Genomic DNA, 18,538 nt, shown 5'->3' with positions numbered 1-18,538 from the left:
TCTCTGTGTCCTCCAGACTGTCTGGCAGACTCTTCCATGAAGCAGGAATTCTGTAGCAATGTCTATCTTGAATCAGCAGTCACTTCTGTCAGTCCTGCATGTCCAGTTTATACAGCATAAGGTCGAACAGTCCAGACAAGAGCAGTATCTTGTCCAAATGGCTAGCTATTCTTGCCATGTTGAAAGCAAAATTCATAACCCATTTCTTCGATGTCCATCTTCCTTTCGGACGCAGGTGGTATTGCCAGGAGCATTTATGTCTCACTGTCAAGAAAAACCCTAAACCAGTTTAAATGCCATATTCTGTAGGTCTTTGAAAGGTTTGAAGAATTCCTATCCATCTAAATACATCTCTATATATCTAGAAAACCTAACTAGCACTATAAATTTTGACTATTATAGGTAACTATTTATAATCTGTACTAAATTATATATTACATTTCTAAATGAGCTATATAAACACAATATCTAAACAAGAGAAATATATATATATATATATACATACATATATATATCACAAAATTGATCTTAAATTGTATCAATAAATGAAAATCCATTCCAAAACAAAGTATTCATATCTATACCATAATCTCCTTTTTACCTTTAAAACTATTGGTTTTGATCATTAATCATTTACAACCAACCCCATTTAAATGAAAACAAACATTTCTAAACAATATTTGGGAATTTGGGCATGTTTCTTTCCAAACTGCTTCCTGCTGGTAGGGGTGCTATCATGGGGATCCTAAGATGCAGAAATCCTGGCTGTAGTTTGCAAGGCTGCCTTGTTCAAGCTGTTTTGAATGTTGGATCAACAACGACTCTGTTTAAGGGGGTCTGGCTTGATCAAACCACATTAGTTTGGAAGGAAACACAGCTTTCCATTTTCTGTGGAAACAAAAATAGAAATCCTTTTTCCCAGTAACTTGTCCTTGAATTTAAATTTTGGAGTCAAAGCATTTTAAAAATATATAAATTGAATTAATCCAGCAGCATTTCCTTAAACAGAGTACTTTATTAATTTTTATTTATTGCTTTCTGCAGTTTTAATAATTTCATATATGTATATAATGAAATATTACCCTAGATCTCTAGATGCCCCAAAATGCCTTCAACACATCCCACTCCCAACTTACATGTTTTTTAATAACTAAGTCCAAATACAATTGGTGGAGATTTTAAAGCATTTCATAGATTTTATTTATTGTTAACAATTACATAAATATGTAAATTCAATTTAATGGCCATTACTCATTCTTACTTACCCTTCTCCCACTTTCACTGACTTCCATTTACACTTCTGTCTTTTTTTATTTTTGTTTTTGTTTTTGTTTTTGTTTTTTTCTGGTTATTGCAGAGAGCCACAGTTGGTGTGTGTACTTAATGTGAAATCCATTCCAAATCTATGGGACAATATAAAACACACCTCTCCACTATTGGCTCTTTCAATCTTTCTGGCCCTCTTCTATGGTGAATTAATTATATGTACTTGGCCTTGAAAGGGAAGCTATGGATATCTCAGATTGCTGAGACCTAACAGACACTTCTTGCTACCACTTAGTCAGTTGAGAGACTCATAGCCCTCTGTAAAATGTGCCTTTGACCCAGGATGAGAGCAGCACTATTCTGTGAGTATAAAGATAAATGTTAGGGGGTTTTATATACTGACTTGAAATGTTCTCAACCTAAAATCTCATGTGTTCTGCTGGTGGTAGTTGATTACAGTTGAGTTATGTTTCACAGCCACAATGAGTCATAGGATTCCTAGGCTCTCTTTCTGCAATGACCCTGTGGCTATGCTTCCTGCTTTGACCTTATCTGAGAGAAAAAGAGTGAATGGTGTTGCTATTTGGACAGGGGCACACAGGTCTTAAGCGGTAAGAGATAAGCTAGATCTCTCGACATTCTATGGAATGGTAAATGAAGCTGAAGGCAGCATAATCAACTTGGTATAAGAAGTACTCCTGTTTTCTGAGATCAGGAAAAACACTTCAGAAACCTATTATCAACATATATGAGTGTAATTCACAAATGTTCTGTAAAAATGTTCTGTAGAAAGTAGATATGTAAGGTAGATTTGGGGATGTGTCATCAACTGGAGTAATTCTTTGCAATATTTCTGCTTTTTCTCTTGTTCTGGTCTAGTTTAGTTTAGTTTGGTACTGGGCAGTGAGCTCAGGAGACTAGCTCATACTGGGCAAGCACTTATCTTAATTCCTGCCTTTCCTAAATTTTAGCTTTTTAAACAAGCACAAAAAGAATCAGCCTTCCTTTGAGTAGCTATGGAATTGTTTCTTGTTTTGTTTTGGTATTTTGGATTATATTAAATTATTTCAGTCTGAAAAATGCTATGTAAGCTTGTGTAACCAAGGAGGAAGGCCTGGAAGAACACCATTTTGCTACAAAGACAAAAATAAAATAAATCATTAACTGAAACAAGACCATCAGAGGCAACAAAAATGAAAAGGCAAAGGCAGGTGTCTCCAGCCTTTGTTTTTAATATGATGAATCTGCATAATTTTGGTACTCATCATATGCTGGCTTATTGAATGGTTAAAAATGACAAGTCACAGGGTTTTTCCTGTTTTGTTTTTGTTTTTTTTTTTTTGTTTGTTTGTTTGTTTTTTTTTTTGCTCTTAGATACAAGCTTAACAACTAAGGCTTGCTGCTGGAAACAGCAAAGCAAAACAAAACATTTTTGTTGTTATTTATCCTCAAATCCAAGTACTTCCAAATCAAAATTTTTAGTTAATTTAATTTGTTTCTTTTGAGTCAGAATTTAGAGATACTCAAAACTAATCTAAACATATTTGCCCTTAAAATTCTCCAGGCCTGACATGCAAACAAAACTTGTCATAATTGGAAGCCCTTATTCCCTTCGCTAGGTACAAAATTAAGCCTTCTTTTGTTTTAATGATGAAATATTGGATCTGTAATGGGCAAGGATAAACTTGAACTTTCTTAATGATAAAAGTATAAAATATCATTAGGAAAGCCACTGTATTCTTCCACAAATTACAGCACAATAGACATGCTGTTCCAAGGCAGACATTAGCTCAAAGTATGCATTGTTTGGAAAAAGGAGTTAATTAACAACTTATTAATTGGATAGAAAAATCTGAAACTGTTGTACTTCTAGCAAATACATAATTTTCTTCAAGTATTATTAAAGCGTTTTTGTTGTACCTATTAAAGATTCTTGTCTCTAAGTTAATTTCATTATGCTAATAAGCTATGATCATCACAGAACCTAAGCTTTGATCCATGTTAATTGTCGCGATCTTCAAAGACAAAGTCACCACTTACTTTAAATGAATTTTACATCTTTTTAAAGAATCACACGGAAATTAGGGGAAGTAATTAATTTTTTATTATGTGTCTCAATATTTTTAAGGGAAGAAGTCAATGGTATTGGCTAGAATTCATTTTAACATTTAACTAGGGAAAACAGCATGAGGCAAAAAAAAAAAAAGTTCAGATGCAAAAGATTAAAGAAAATTTGAAACTGGGATCTAATTTGTCTTGATAAACTTTGGTGTTTAATATGCTTCTTTTGTTCTCACTATGAAACTGCAGGGTTTTGATTTGTAAGAAACTTTTTGAAGAATTAATTCTTTTTAATTTTTATTCACTGCTATGTCTTTCTTTTACAGTAAGACAGGGAAGTTGACCTTCAAACCATAAGACTTTAAACATCTATGAACTTGCAAGGTTAAATTTATTAGTGGCCTGATATGAGCTATTGCACAGCAACAGTGTTGGAGTCTTTGCTTCAGATAAAACCTACTTATTCCTATTTGACAGCCAGTTATTTGAACTGTAAGAAGTATAAGCAAATAGTGTTATTAAATTGTTTGCATTTTTCTTTGTGACCAGAAAAGGTTAAGTGTGGAAATATTAACTAATTTTTCTTTTCTTTTTTTTTTTTTTTGGTCTGAAGATCAAATGTACTTTAAGAACATATTTAGTAGGATAATTATTGGTTTACCTTTGTTACAGACAACGTGATATGCAGGTTTGAGATATTCTCTTAATCTACTATCAAATATAATAATAAAAAAAAAAACTTCATTCCACAGATAGAAACTACTATTTTCAATAGACAGAGACCATTTAGAGAAAACTACAACCAATGAAAATGCAGAATTGTGGCGTTTACCCGAATATATACATCTACCAAATACTTCCACATCTAAGGCTCAAAAAGCATTAAGGAAGAGGGGCAGAAAGATTGAAAGAGCCAGAATATCGGAAAGTTTGTTATGAGACTATCTCCTACTAATAACAGAAGCTAAGCTCAGAGAGTCTCAGCAGCATAACTGCCTCCACATGAGCTGAACAATAACAATAACAATAGAGCTACCAATGTTGATGGAGGAAAGGCCACAAGGCTTCAAGCCCACACAAAAAATTACAGGCAAAGAAGGAACAGAACACTGAGAGCAGGAGAAATAGTCTTCTCCAGGGAAGAGAGCACCAATTGTTTATCCAATACCAAATTCCCAGGCTGAAAACATGCATATAAAGAATATTATACAAAGCAGGCTATAATTGTGAATCTATATGCATACATGTATATACATATAATAGCAATAATTGAGAAAAAGAGATCATGAACTTGAACAGGAGCGAGGAGGGTTATATAGGAGGTTTGAGAGGTAGGAAATTTTCTTAGGGTATTATTGTTGTGAGGAGACATCATGACCATGGAAAATCTTATAAAAGAAAATTTTAATTGGGTCTGGCTTACAGTTCAGAGGTTTAGTCCATTATTGTTAAGGTGGGAAGCATGATAGCATGTAGACAGATATGGTGCTTGGGAGGTAGCTGAGAGTTCTATATATGGATCCATAGGAATCAGGAAGAGACAGAGATGCTGGGTCTGGTTTGAACATTTGAAACCTCAAATCCCATTCCCAATTACACACTTCCTCCAACTAGCAACATCTACTCCAACAAGGCCACACTTCCTAATAGTGCCATTTCCTATGAGTCTATGCGGACCATTTTTATTCAAACCAACACAGAAAGGAAAAGATGAAAATGTAGTTATTATATTATATTAAAAATAATGTAAATAATTAAAACAAATAGTCAAAGGTGAGAAAGACAAGCACCTGCAGTGGTATCTTCTTGTTTAAGTGTACAAAGACCAGGATCAACTGTCAAGACTGTAACTTTGTGATCATTTATGCTGTATCAGGATATCTGAACTTCCTTTTAGAAGAGATGAGTTATGGGAGAGATATTGGCATTAAACATATAATAATAAAAAAACCAAATAGGAATGTGTTAACTTATTTAAGTAAGAGCTTTCCATGAAATGAAGATGTACCAAATATTTTGAGAGATCTGGTATCTCTAGCATGTTTGTTAGTGTATCAGAGCATCTTGGCACAACTATAAGGTTAATTGCACTTTTCTAGAAAGAACCAGAAAAGAGACTAATTCATCGTAACGATTTCTTAGTAAGTACATTATAGTCCTCAATTTTTGTGTACAAGATAATAACGTGGTGATGGTAAAAAAGTGAATTTCACCATGAACCCAACACAGCATGTTTTCAGTTCCATTCATTTAAATGTAAACTTCATAATTTTACTTTTATTAATAGCTGTATAGTAATCCATTCTGTAAATATACTATGTTATCAATAATTATTACATGTTTACACTTAGATTTTCAGTGTATTAACAAGTACTGCTAAGCATTTTCAATGCAAATGTTTAGCAAACTTCAAACCTTAAACTTCCATGAGTTATATTGAAATGTCTAAAAACAATTAAACTAGTTAATTAGAATTTAGTGCACCGAAATTTTACCTTAAAAAATCACAGTATGCTTCAAAATATGATTTTATTTGCTGGGTATGATTTAATTACCATTTTTACTTTATTTTAATTTTGCCTTCCCTAACAGTGGCACTTGACCATTTGTAAGATGTAAAAACTGAAAAATAACTTCTATATTATGATGCAGTATATATCCATTTTAAGTTTAAACTTTTTTTTCAGTAGACATTTATGTTTTAAACCATTGGAGGACATAGAGAAATAATTTCTTACTTATGACATAATATTTTAAATTGTATGCTCTTTCTACTGTTACTAATTATTGTCTAAGACTTCCTGGGGAGGTATGAGCAAAGGTCACTATGCATGATTCGCAAACATAAAGTGCTTTCATTACCACCACATTAGGGAAGCTGATAGGGAGAGTCCCACCCTAAGACCTTCCTCTGTAGCAGGGAGCATAGTAGGGGTCTCTGCTTTCTGTTTCCTTTACATGTGGAGAATGCTAGTCAGGCCTTAAGGTCTTGGAAGCCTCACCAACACTGCATTTGATTGTCCATCACTTTCCTGACTCCACACCCTATACACTCTACCTTGATAAAAATCTTGCTCCCCAAGTTACACACCAAGCCCCCTTTATTAGGCTTTCCCTTCTCTTATATATTCTTACTTGTTTTCACACCTTGCAGACCCCGTTTTCATGCTGGTCTAAATCATTTAGATTTACCAAAGTCTCTACTACCTTGGAGTAATTATTCTTCACCATGGGGCAGCATCAAGAACTCCACAACAGCTTTGTCCTTGTGAAATTAATTTATTTAATTCTACCATGAAGACAGTCTTATGTTCTCTATGAACTTGGCATCCAATACTGTCTCTTGCATACCCAGAAGTCTTAGCATCATCTTCCCCTCTTTATTTATTTATTTATTTAGTCCTCTAACCTCTGATATTCATGGAGGCTAATACTGGTGGTAATATGTGTCTCTAATGGCTCATGTGAGTTGGTCCATCTTAACTGATTCTTCTTAGACCAGCTCAGGTTATATAGACTTTCTCTCAAGAAGTCTTATTACTCAGTTTTCCTGCTTCACCAACACTTAAACTGATCTCTTATGCTCCATGCCCTACAGCCTTACAAAGCAGATAGTGATAGCTCCTTTTTTGCTTTCTAAAGAGTCTATACCAATGCAAGCAGTTCAGGAGCTGAATGTTCTCTAACTACTATAATTTGTTGAATTGGGGCATTATTAAGGTCTTGTCTTATCATGAACTTTCCCTTACTCTAAGTTGAAGTTTGGAATTGGGGCATAATATATTTTGAACCCCAGGAAGGGCTCTTTACCAGAGGCATAATTTGTACTCTGTTTCAGCCACCCAGTTATACCAAATTGCAAGCTAACACCTGCATCCCATCCTCTTTTTTATTCAATTTATTTGTCAAATCAAAAGCTCATTAAGGAATACTAGCCACATCTCCCTTTGCATTGTAATACCTTCCTTACACAAGAAATTCTCTCTGAGAGGTTAAATTAGCCCCAGTTGCACATCTTATCACACAAAGCAATGGCCATGTTACCTTTGTGACACCATGTCCATTACCCTTCTCTTCCTTGTATTTCTCTCAGGGACTGAAAACTTTGTTATTAAATCTTCAATCCTTGTCAAGGCACATCTGTACTTGGGAGCCAGACCCAATCATCAAGTAGATATGCTACTCTATTCTACATGCAGACTATCGAACTACCAATGGCTCAGTTTTACCTACATATCTTAATGTTCATATCAAGAAGCAAGAATGCACACTTCCAAACAACATGAGTAATTAACCCCATAAATGTCCCTCCCTCATATAATTTTTCTTCAGTTACATGACTTGCTATGTATAGTTCTTGTGGAGTTACTTCTCAACTTACCTTTGGTTCTGTAGGTGCATATTCAGGGGTGAATTGTGTTGTGTGATTTATACTAGCAAGATCCAAGTAAATGTTTATCCACACCGGCCACCAATGACATATCAGAGAAACAATTCTGTAAAGGTCCAACATGTAAACTAATGAGTTTACAGGGTTATTTACAGGTATCTGGGTGAGGAGTTACTTAAAGGAGCAATGATGACTCAGGCAGCTGCACCACTCCATCTGGATGTAAAATTATGACAATTACAATCCTGGATCTCTTTACATGATATACAGGCAGCTCAGCAGTTTGAAAAGCCTCTACTTTTCAGCAATCATTACTGCTTACATAATAAGAAAAGGAAAGGACCTTGTGGATCTTATAAGTTTCAGGGATTTCCCTTGACTTCATAATTGTTTGCTTCTTGTGTTTTAAAAAGGTTCCTTCAAGAATAGTATGTTTCACTTTAGAGTAAATTGCTCCATAAGCTTTATGAGAAGTTCTCACATTATGCAAATTTACGTAAAGATATATAAACATGTGTTTGTTTATATCATCTTCAAATTATAGTGGACAAAATTCACCATTTACATGGGTATAAAGATATAATACCTCCTTCTCTTCATTGACAAGTTACACCCATAGCTATAGTGGTGTCTATGCTGCACATCTCACAATTTTAAAAGAAAACTATTGATAGGGAAATATCCTTTTTTAAATTTCTACCACACATTTCTTTTACTCTTAACATCTTTCTTGAACTGATAAAACGACTCTTCAAATACATTACTTAAAATTGTAATATCTGTGTTATTATTTTTACTTAAAATATTTTGAGAAATTTATACATAAATACTGAATTTACATAATTTTCACTTCTCTCTCTAACTCCTCCCATGTCCCTGAAGTTCCTGTAAAATTCATGACTTTTTTCTTTTTTCCCCTTTTTTTAATTTTTCTTTTATTTATTTTATATAACAAAGTCCATTTAAATGAAAACAAACATTTATACACAATATTTGGGAATTTGGGTGTTGTTCTTTCCAAACTACTTCCTGATGGTAAGGGGCGCTGTCATGGAGCATTCAAAGAAGATTCAGAAATCCTGGCTGTAGTCTGTCAGGATGCTTTGTCCAGCTGTTTTGAATGTAGGATCACCTCATACTCTGTTTCAGGTGGTCTGGCTTGATCATACCACATTAGTCTGGAAGGAATCCACATCTTTTCATTTTCTGTGGATACAAAAATAGAAATAATTTTCCCCAGTAACTTGTTCTTCAACTTAAATTTTGGAGTCAAAGCATTTTTTTAATATAATTTATTATTTTACATGTCAATCCCAGTTCCCTCTCCCTCCCTTCCACTCCCTTTTACCCGATCTGCCCTCTCACATGCACTCTAACCACCCTCCCCTCCCATCCCTCTACCCCAGTTCGATATGTAGGGGAATGCCATCCAGTTGGAGTCTTGTAGATCTGAGAGGTCATGTGAAATAGGGATTAGGACTTCTCTCCTGTCTCTAGATTAAGGCAGTTATCCCTCCATGGGGGGTTGTGTTCCTAAAGTCCTTTTGTGCACCAGGGATACATCCTGGCTCCACTGTCTGAGGTCCCTTAGACTGCTCAGTCCTTCTGGCTGAGACCCACATTCAGGGGGGCCTGAGTCAGTCCCATGCTGGCTTCCCAGCTATCAGTCTAGTGGCCTTTAGCTCCTCCTTGTTCAGGAAAGCTGTGTCTATGTGTTTCTGCCACCTGGTCTTTTCCTCTCCATCTGCATCTGGGTTCTATTTCAACTCTCGTAGCACTGCTTTCACAGTGTCCCATAAGTTCGGGTATGTTGTATCCTCATTCTCATTGAATATTAGAAAGTCCTTAATTTCTTTCTTTATTTCTTCTTTGACCCAGGAGTGGTGCAATTGCACATTGTTCAGTTTCCATGAGTTTGCAGGTTTTCCGCTATTTGTGTTGTTGTTGAATTCCAATTTATAGCATGGTGGTCCGATAAGATACAGGGGACTATTCCTATTCTCTTGTATCTGTTGAGGTTTGTTATGCCACCTAGTATGTGGTCGATTTTAGAGAAGGTTCCATGTGGAGCAGAGAAGAAGGTATATTCTTTTGTCTTTGGATGGAATGTTCTATAGATGTCTGTTAACCCAAGTTGAGACATAACTTCTGTTAGTTCTTTTGTTTCTTTGTTGAGTTTCTGATTTGTGGTCCTGTCTAGTGTTGAGAGTGGTATATTGAAGTCTCCCACTATAAGTGTGTGAGGTTTTATATGAGCTTTGATTTTTAGTAGTGTTTCTTTTATGAATGTGGGTGACTTTGTGTTAGGGGCATAGATGTTCAGAACTGAAACTTTGTGTTGATGGATTTCTCCTGCAATGAATATGAAATGACCATCATCATCTCTTTTGACTAATTTTGGTTTGAACTCTAACTTGTTAGATATTAGGATAGCTACACCTGCTTGCTTCTTATTTCCATTTGATTGGAAAATCTTTTCCCAACTCTTTACCCTGAGGTAATGTCTATCTTTGAAGCTTAGATATGTTTCTTGTATGCAGAAGAAGGATGGATTCAGTCTTTGTATCCATTCTGTTAGCCTGTGTTTTTTTATAGGTGAGTTAAGACCATTAATGTTGAGGGTGAGTAAGGACCATTGATTGTTGATGCTTGTTTGATTTAGGTTTGTTGTTGGCAGTGGTATTGTGAATATATTAGTTCTGCTTTACCCTTGGTTTCTGGTGTAGTTGGATTATCTGTTGCCTACATTTTTGTGGGTGTAGTTACCTTCCTTGGGTTGGAGTTTTCCTTCCAATACTTTCTGTAGGGCTGGATTTGTAGATACGTATTGGGAAAATCTGGTTTTGTCATTAAATATCTTGTTCTCTCCATCCATAGTGATTGAGAGTTTTACTGGATATAGTAGCCTAGGCTGGCATCCGTGTTCTCTTAATACTTTTAGAACATCTATCCAGGACCTTCTGGCCTTGAGGGTTTCCATGGAGAAGTCAGGTGTAATTTTGATAGGTCTGCCTTTATATGTTACCTGTCCTTTTTCCTTCCCTGCTCTTAATATTCTTTCTTTATTCTGTATGCTAGTTGTTTTGATTATTATATGTTGAGGGGTCTTTTTTCTTTGGTCCAGCCTCTTTGGGTTTCGGTATGCTTCTTGTACTTTCATGGGCATGTCCTTCTTCAGATTTGGAAAGTTTTCCTGGATGATTTTGTTGAATATGTGTTTGGCACCTTTGAGCTGGGCTTCCTCACCTTCCTCTATGCCTATTATTCTTAGGTTTGGCCTTTTCATGGTGTCCCACATTTCCTGGATGTTTTGTGTTAAGGATTTGTTGGATTTATGATTTTCTTTGGTCGATGAATCTATTTCTTCTAGTTTATCTTCTGTGCCTGAGATTCTCTCTTCCATCTCTTGAATTCTGTTGGTTATGCTTGTGTCTGTAGTTGCTGATTTTTTGCCCAGTTTTTCTGTTTCCAGCATTCCTTCAGTTTGTGTTGCCTTTATTTTCTCTATTTCAGTTTTCAAGTCTTGAACTGTTTCCTTCACCTGCTTAATTGTTTTTTCTTGGCTTTCTGTACTTTCCTTAAGGAATTTGTTCATTTCTTCCACTTTTTTGTTTGTTTTTTTCCTCCATTTCTTTAAGGGATTTTCTCACATCTCCTTTGAGGGCCTCTATCATTTTTATGATGGTAATTTTTAAGTCATACACTTCTGCTTCCTCTGCTTTGTTGTTGTGTTCCATTCTAGTTGTTGTAGATTCCTTAGATTCTGGTGGTGTCATGCTTGTCTTTCTGTTGTTACGTGTTCTTTTGTATTGCCTTCTTCCCATAGCTTCTTCCAATAGGTGTTTGTGGGGTCTCCCCTCTCTCTCTATGGTACTTCTCTGATGGGCTTATGTGGGTCTGAGATTCAATATCTGTTGCTCTGTGTGGTCCAAGCTCTCTAGGAGGTTTCTCTGCAAACAGGGACCCAGGGATGGGGTCAAGGATGAGGATCCAGTAAGAGATGCCAGCAGGTACTCACAGTGGTCCTGCAAAGATAGGCGGATCTCTGGGTGGGGCCCGGGACTCCAGCAGAGGACTGTAGGCAGGGTCAGAAACCAAGCAGGTGGAAATTATGGGTGGTCCCGCGTGGATAGTCAGGTCTCCTTTGTTCAGAGTTGCTCTGAGAAGTCTCTGAAGTAGTGTGGACTGTTGGCTCCACCCTTTGTCTCAGTGCTCAACCAGAGCAGCAGGACCATGGGTAGGGTAGGGCACAGGGTAGGGGGATAGGCTCACGGTGGGGATGGGTGGGGGTGTATCAGAGCTCCAATGGTTCTCTTGATGGGGACTGGAGACGGGAGCAGCAGGTCTGGGGCCAACCCAGGGAGTTCGGGCAGGGGAGGGGAGGGAAGAGGTTGTAGGGGACAGGCAGCCCTGATTGGGCCCAGACTGACCTCTGGCCAATAGTTGGTACAAGAGGACAAGTGCTGAGCTTGAACTTGGGAAGGTTTTGCAGGATAATCGGATTTCACTGGAAACTGGAACTCTCCAGCTTAGGCCTCTTTCTTTAGCAGAGGCCCAGATTAGGGGTCAAAGATCTTGCCCGCAGGAACTCAGGGTGGACCCGCAGAGATAGGTGGATCCTCATCACCTTTTTCTTAAACTATTATTGTTTTACTCTTTCTCTGCCTTTCTCTCTCTCTGTCTCTCTGTGTCTCTGTGTCTCTGTCTCTTCCTTCTCTCTCTCACACACACGCGCACGCGCACACACACACACACACACACACACACACACACACACACTCACACACACACATGCCACACACAGAGAAACTTTTAGTGTTGCTGATATGTAGATGTGTTCAGGATTATCAGTTATCTCATTCCTGAAGAGATTGATTCTTCCTCTCTTAGCAGCCATTGATTGTTTATAGTTCTTTTATCTAGAGAGAAATCTTGCAGGTTCTTGGTCATGTTTACAGATGCTACACAGCAACAGACATCCTGATTATGTGGCTCTTATACTATCCCTGCCGGTCTGTGATTTTCCCATGGCCTTAAATGGAGTTAGAGATGTATCAGCCAGGGCTGTTCCTCTTATGGTCACTTAGGGGTACTCTATATCTTACTCCAGAAATAATTATGCAGCTGTGTTCACTGCTTTCTCTTCATAATAGCTAAGAAATGGAAACAATCTAAATGCCTCCATCTTATGAATGAATAATGAAAATATGATACATATATACAATGGAATACTATTCAGTTATATAGAAAAGTGAAATCATTAACTTTTCAGATAAATGGATCAAATTAGAAAACAATATATTAAGTGAAGTAGCCTAACTCTGAAAGACAAACACCACACATTCTCTCTTATTTGTGGATCCTAACTCTTGTAGTGAGATATTCACCTTGTCTGCACCTGTGGCATAGACCACGCCCATTGGTATGAAGACAGGGCCACATGTGAACTAAGGCTGAGGAGGGGGCTCGGAGAGCTGGCTCTTGCTTGCAGCAAAGGGACAGGAGCACATCGGGAGGCATCCTTGGGACCAGGAACCTGCTGGTGTTCACCTGTCTATGTTGTGAGTTATTTCTCCCTAAATAAACATCTATTTGGCCTATTTGTTTCTCCTGAACTTTATTAAACATCAATAAGCTCTGAATCTTTAGATGATAATAAATAAACTGAAGTAAGTATAGAATCCAGGAAAGTAGAAAAGGATCATGTTATTAGGGGAAAAGAAAGAGCTACAGGTAGGCATATAGTTGCACACAAATTGGCTTGAAAAACCATAGGAAAAATTGTTTTATGTTTACTTAAAAATACACACATGTATATACATGCATACATACATACATACATATGAGAGTTATGTTACCCAGGTTTTAGTGTTCTCTCCAAAAACAATAGACTGACAAAAACCCCATACCATCAATGAAAAACCTCTCTTTGGGTTTTTAGTCAGGATTTCCATGATCCTCTCCAAACACAGGCCATTACTGTTGTAATTATTCTTTTATTGTAGATACTAACTTTGGGTTCATGAAAACATTGAGTGAAACCATAAAGGGGATGACTCAGCCTTATTCCTTAGATGTCTGTGTTAAGCTGGTCTGAGAAGGAAAAGTATAAGGAGAGCCCTGGTGTCTTTGTCAAATGCTATAAACACTGGAAAGCAGCAGTTGAGAATGATATGTTTGATTTCTAAATAAGCATAACTTTCTATTCAGAGGAACACAGTATTTGCAAAACTGAATACCCAGTTTCCTAGATTTTGCTTATATTCTTTATTTATTATCCCTTTAAAGATCTAGTACAAATTAAAAGCCTGGCCATGGTTTGGTTTAATAAAATTTTAAACACTTGAAAGTAGTTTCTTATACTTCAAATCACATGATGTTGTACAAGCAACTTTATCTCCATCCTTAAATTTCCAAAAGTCTGTTATAGAACTCAAGTGCATTTCCTCATCCATACCAAGCATGTGCTGGAGCCAGGTCACAATGTCTTTCTTTAGAAATGTACTTTGTGCTCTCTGGTCACTTTAGCACATTCCGAGCTGTGTTGACTGATGTTGGTAATTTGCTTAAGTCCTAAACACACTTGACTTGGACACTATTGATAATAAATGCAGTGTGTTAGAAATACCTATTTGCATGCTATCATTAGGTATGAGACTGCCCTATGTGACACTATTGTGATGTGTTTAGATATAAAATATGTGAAAGAGAACACTGCAAAAAATAAATGCAAAGTGGAACCTGAAAGGAGAGCAAAGCATTAAAGCACATATAGGTTCCAAGTTCAAATGCATTTCACAGCTCTTCTGGAGTCTTGGTTGTCTGCACTGGCAAGCCTAGGGTTAATAAAGGAGGCATTAAGGTTTGGAGCAAATAGCCTTAGTTCCCGAATATACTAAGCAGTATTCTAACTTAAAAATGTTAAAATATCTCTGATTGAAGATTACTTAAGATGTCTGAGGTTAGCTGTGTTAGATGAGTTCCTCTTCTAAAGACGTTTGCTTTTAACTAAATGCTTGCTTATCTTTCCAATTTAACATAGTCCCACATTCTTCTTTGTAGTAATTTTGGGCTATCTGATAACATATAATGGAAAACATGTTTATGTCCTCTTCCAGTTCTTGTTGCATATTTCAAATGCTTAGAACAACAATTTTCAGAAGCTTTCATTAAGGTTAATTTAAAAACTACATTAAATACAAACAGATTTTCTCACAAACAAAATGCAATGTGTACTTAACAGACTCCTGTATGTTATATTTGATAAACTACCTCATATAAATGCAAATTTTGACTTTCTGCCAGAACCAGGTGGTATGGAAAATATTTCTATTAAACAAATAATGCTGGAAGAGCAAACTTGAAGCACTGGTGTGTTCACAAGGAAAGGGGATGTTTTTACTAAGGTTGGATGTATGTTTTCAGGTTGACCTTTTTATACACAAATTGAAAGAAACATACTGAAAATAATATGTGGTGAGCAACTGTCTTTATTTTGAAAGTTAACTCAAGAAAATATATGTGAGGATTGCTTTTTGCCCATTCTGAGAAATGGACTAAGGTATTTTCTTCATTTTCCATGTCATTATTTCCTAAATTCGTCTCCTGGATAGCTTTCATCTCAGTCACTAACGAAAATTGAACAAAGAAAACACAGTACTGAATGATGATCACAAATGTTACCTCATGTGGAGCTTTTGTGAGCTCCAGGTAGACAAAAATCTATCAGAACAGGAAAATCTTCCCTCAATTTGATAACGTCAGTTTAGCCATACTAAAACAAAATACAAAACCAAACCAAATGTTAGCCAAATATCTTAAAAATCTGTGGTTAGTGTTTATCAAATTGAACAGGTAATTGAAACCAAACAACTTCTGGGACACTTAATAGATAAGAAAAGAATATATATATATATATATATATATATATATATATATATATATATAATTTACTGTTAAAGAAAATTTACTAAAATCAGTAATATTGAGAATCATGATATGTATCTTAATATATAGAATATTTTGTTCATATAAACCTATCCAAGATTGTAACAAATGTGAAAGATTTTAGGTTTGATACAGTAACTCAGAAACAACATATTAACTCAAAAGAAAAATTATATATTTGCACATTTAAATACATACACACACCAGTAAATATAATATATGCAGATGTTATTGGTAGTAATGACTGGATTTTTACTGGAAGTGAATGTTCTCAACCCTTGATTCCTAATTTCACATGTTCTCTGGGTTTGCTAGTACTGTTTCTATTTAAATTCTAAGTGTATATTACGCAGAGAGGAAGGAACTCAAGCAGGAACTCAAATCTTGTAAACTAACTGTGTTTCTTCAGTAACCCATGATAACACCTGTAACTATTTTTGCTAGATTTTCCTACAACATCTTCCAGGTCCTTTGTTCTTGACATTACTTTTTGGCAGCTACTCAAAATGGTAACTCCTGTTCATGTCTCAAATAAACAGGAAAAAACTAAGATTTTAATTAAGCTCTTTTTCTAGCTCCAAACTAGAGGTGTCTATGCTAGAGAGTTATCATGACAACATGTAAATATTTTCTACATGATGCCTTTGATTTCAAATCATTCTTCACAATTATCAATAATAATCATTTGTCTTTCAGATGTGAAGGAATTGATATAGTAAATATATCTGAAATTGTTAAAGGACTTTTAAAAAATGTTTTTAGTTGAATTTACATATTACAACTGTATAATTGTAGTAATGATTGACAATATATTTATCACCTCAAACATTTCTCATTGCTTTGTGTAGGAACATGTAACATCTCAACTAGCTATTTTGTAATTTGTATTAACCTTGAATAATAGTGGTAGACTATGTGAGAGTTATTCTACCTGTGTAATTTGCACTCTTGCACTTATTAACCAATCTCTCTTCAATCCAATCTACTCCAGCCACTCCTCACTATTCCATTCCCAGTTTCAAAGACTGACTTTTTCAGCTTCTACACACACAGTATTTGTCTTTTTGTGACTGACTTATTAATGCACCATTTCTATATATATATATATATATATATACATATATATATATACATATATATCTCATAACATTTTTTAAAGAATAAAAAATTTAATTTTCTCTTTGGCAGGACATTAACTTTCAAATGTAAATGTTTATACTGTGAACTCCATAATGTATAATTTTATGGGCCTTTCCAAGTGAATCAAGAACATCAGAGTAAGGCTAGAGACAGAGCAAGGCTAGAGCTCCTTGGGATAGCCTATAACAGCTCAATCAGAAGTTGCCAGAGAGGGAAGATCAGGTCCTATGGCAGCATTGTTGTTGGTTTAAAAGAAGAAACTCAGTTTTGACTTTTCCTAAAACAGTAAATGTTTGGTGAGAAATGTAGTCTGTTCTCCTACTAAAGACAAATCAAGCTAGCATGGTTTCTGAAGGTCTCTTAAGACATCTGATCTCATGTGTTATTTCTACTAACCTGACTCACTGAAAATAACTCAATAATTGTCTCTAATGACAACATTTGACTGAGCATAAAGTTTTCAGAGCCAAGTAGTTTTAATGAAATAATTCTCATTAATAGCATAACTTACTTAAATTTATTTCCTTTCAGAATCAATAGACAGCCAAGGATTTTACAGTTCATGAACTTCCAGAAAGAGATCCTTCTTCTCTGATTGTAATGGGAGCAGTAGCCACTGTTTGCTTCTCAAGAAACCTTTGTCTTTAGAGAAGTAATACGTTAGACTACACATATAGTCAGTATGACTAGTGCTCTATTCCAAAGGGAAGTTACCTCTCAATATTACAGATGCTTTTATTAACTTCTTATAATAAGCATATTTTCCCCTGAATCCTAGAGAGATTTCAAAAGTCAGGAAAGGGTTTGATTATATGAAGTATGATGTTAATGTAGGCTTAATAAAATCATGCATACTCTAACATGTTTAAAGTGAGGAAGCCTAACAAATGGCATTGACTTTATAACAAAATCAATATTGCCTTGCTAAGTTGGGTAAATTCATGTCTCAAAGTTTATTTAGTATCAAAAGAACAAAATTCAAAGAATATGTAAAGCCAGAAACTTCTAAGATTGAATATGAAGTGAAAAAGTATCAAAAATGTATTAAGCTGATCCAGATGAGTTATTATTTAAAGCAGGTAGTCAAAAGCATTTAGCTTTTAAGGTAAGATTCTTATATACTTTAAAATGAGTGACTTCAAATTCAATATTATTATATCTTTTTATCCAGAGGAATATTTTAGGTTTCAAGCCAAATGTGGAATTCTATGGTTAGAGGTTACATAATGCAGACCCAAAGCATGTTTTATATTATGTCTAGGATAGGAGCATTAGATTTCACAGAAAAAGTCACGGAGATGCCACACTGTCGGGATTTCTGATTGAATTGCAGTGCTTATGTTTGAACGACAAACCCAAGGGCCAAATTCACTAGCAATTGCATTTGCTTTTTGTACCCTTGATGCCCAAATCCGTAGAATTTGCACTTTTAAACAGATAAAACAAGTTTTCTTTTCCATCCTTATAAAATTTGAAACTTACTAATGTTTCTTATCTACCTTTAACAGTCTCCTTAGGGTCTTTGCATTCCCTCTTCAAATGGCAGAGTAGTTGAGAAAGGTATTCCCAACTCAGCCATCCTGTTGAAGCATACATTCTTTTCTAGCTCCCTCCCAAGGCCAGGCATGGAAAGAATCCTTACCGAAGCATCTGAAACCATGATATGTACTGTTACTTCAAAAAAGTAGCTAATTTCATTATTTTTTATCATATTATTGTTATTTTCAAAAGAAA

Source organism: Phodopus roborovskii, unplaced genomic scaffold, assembly GCF_943737965.1.
Source record: "Phodopus roborovskii unplaced genomic scaffold, PHOROB, whole genome shotgun sequence".
Lineage (NCBI taxonomy): Eukaryota > Metazoa > Chordata > Mammalia > Rodentia > Cricetidae > Phodopus > Phodopus roborovskii.
Note: the sequence above shows the minus strand (reverse complement) of the source record.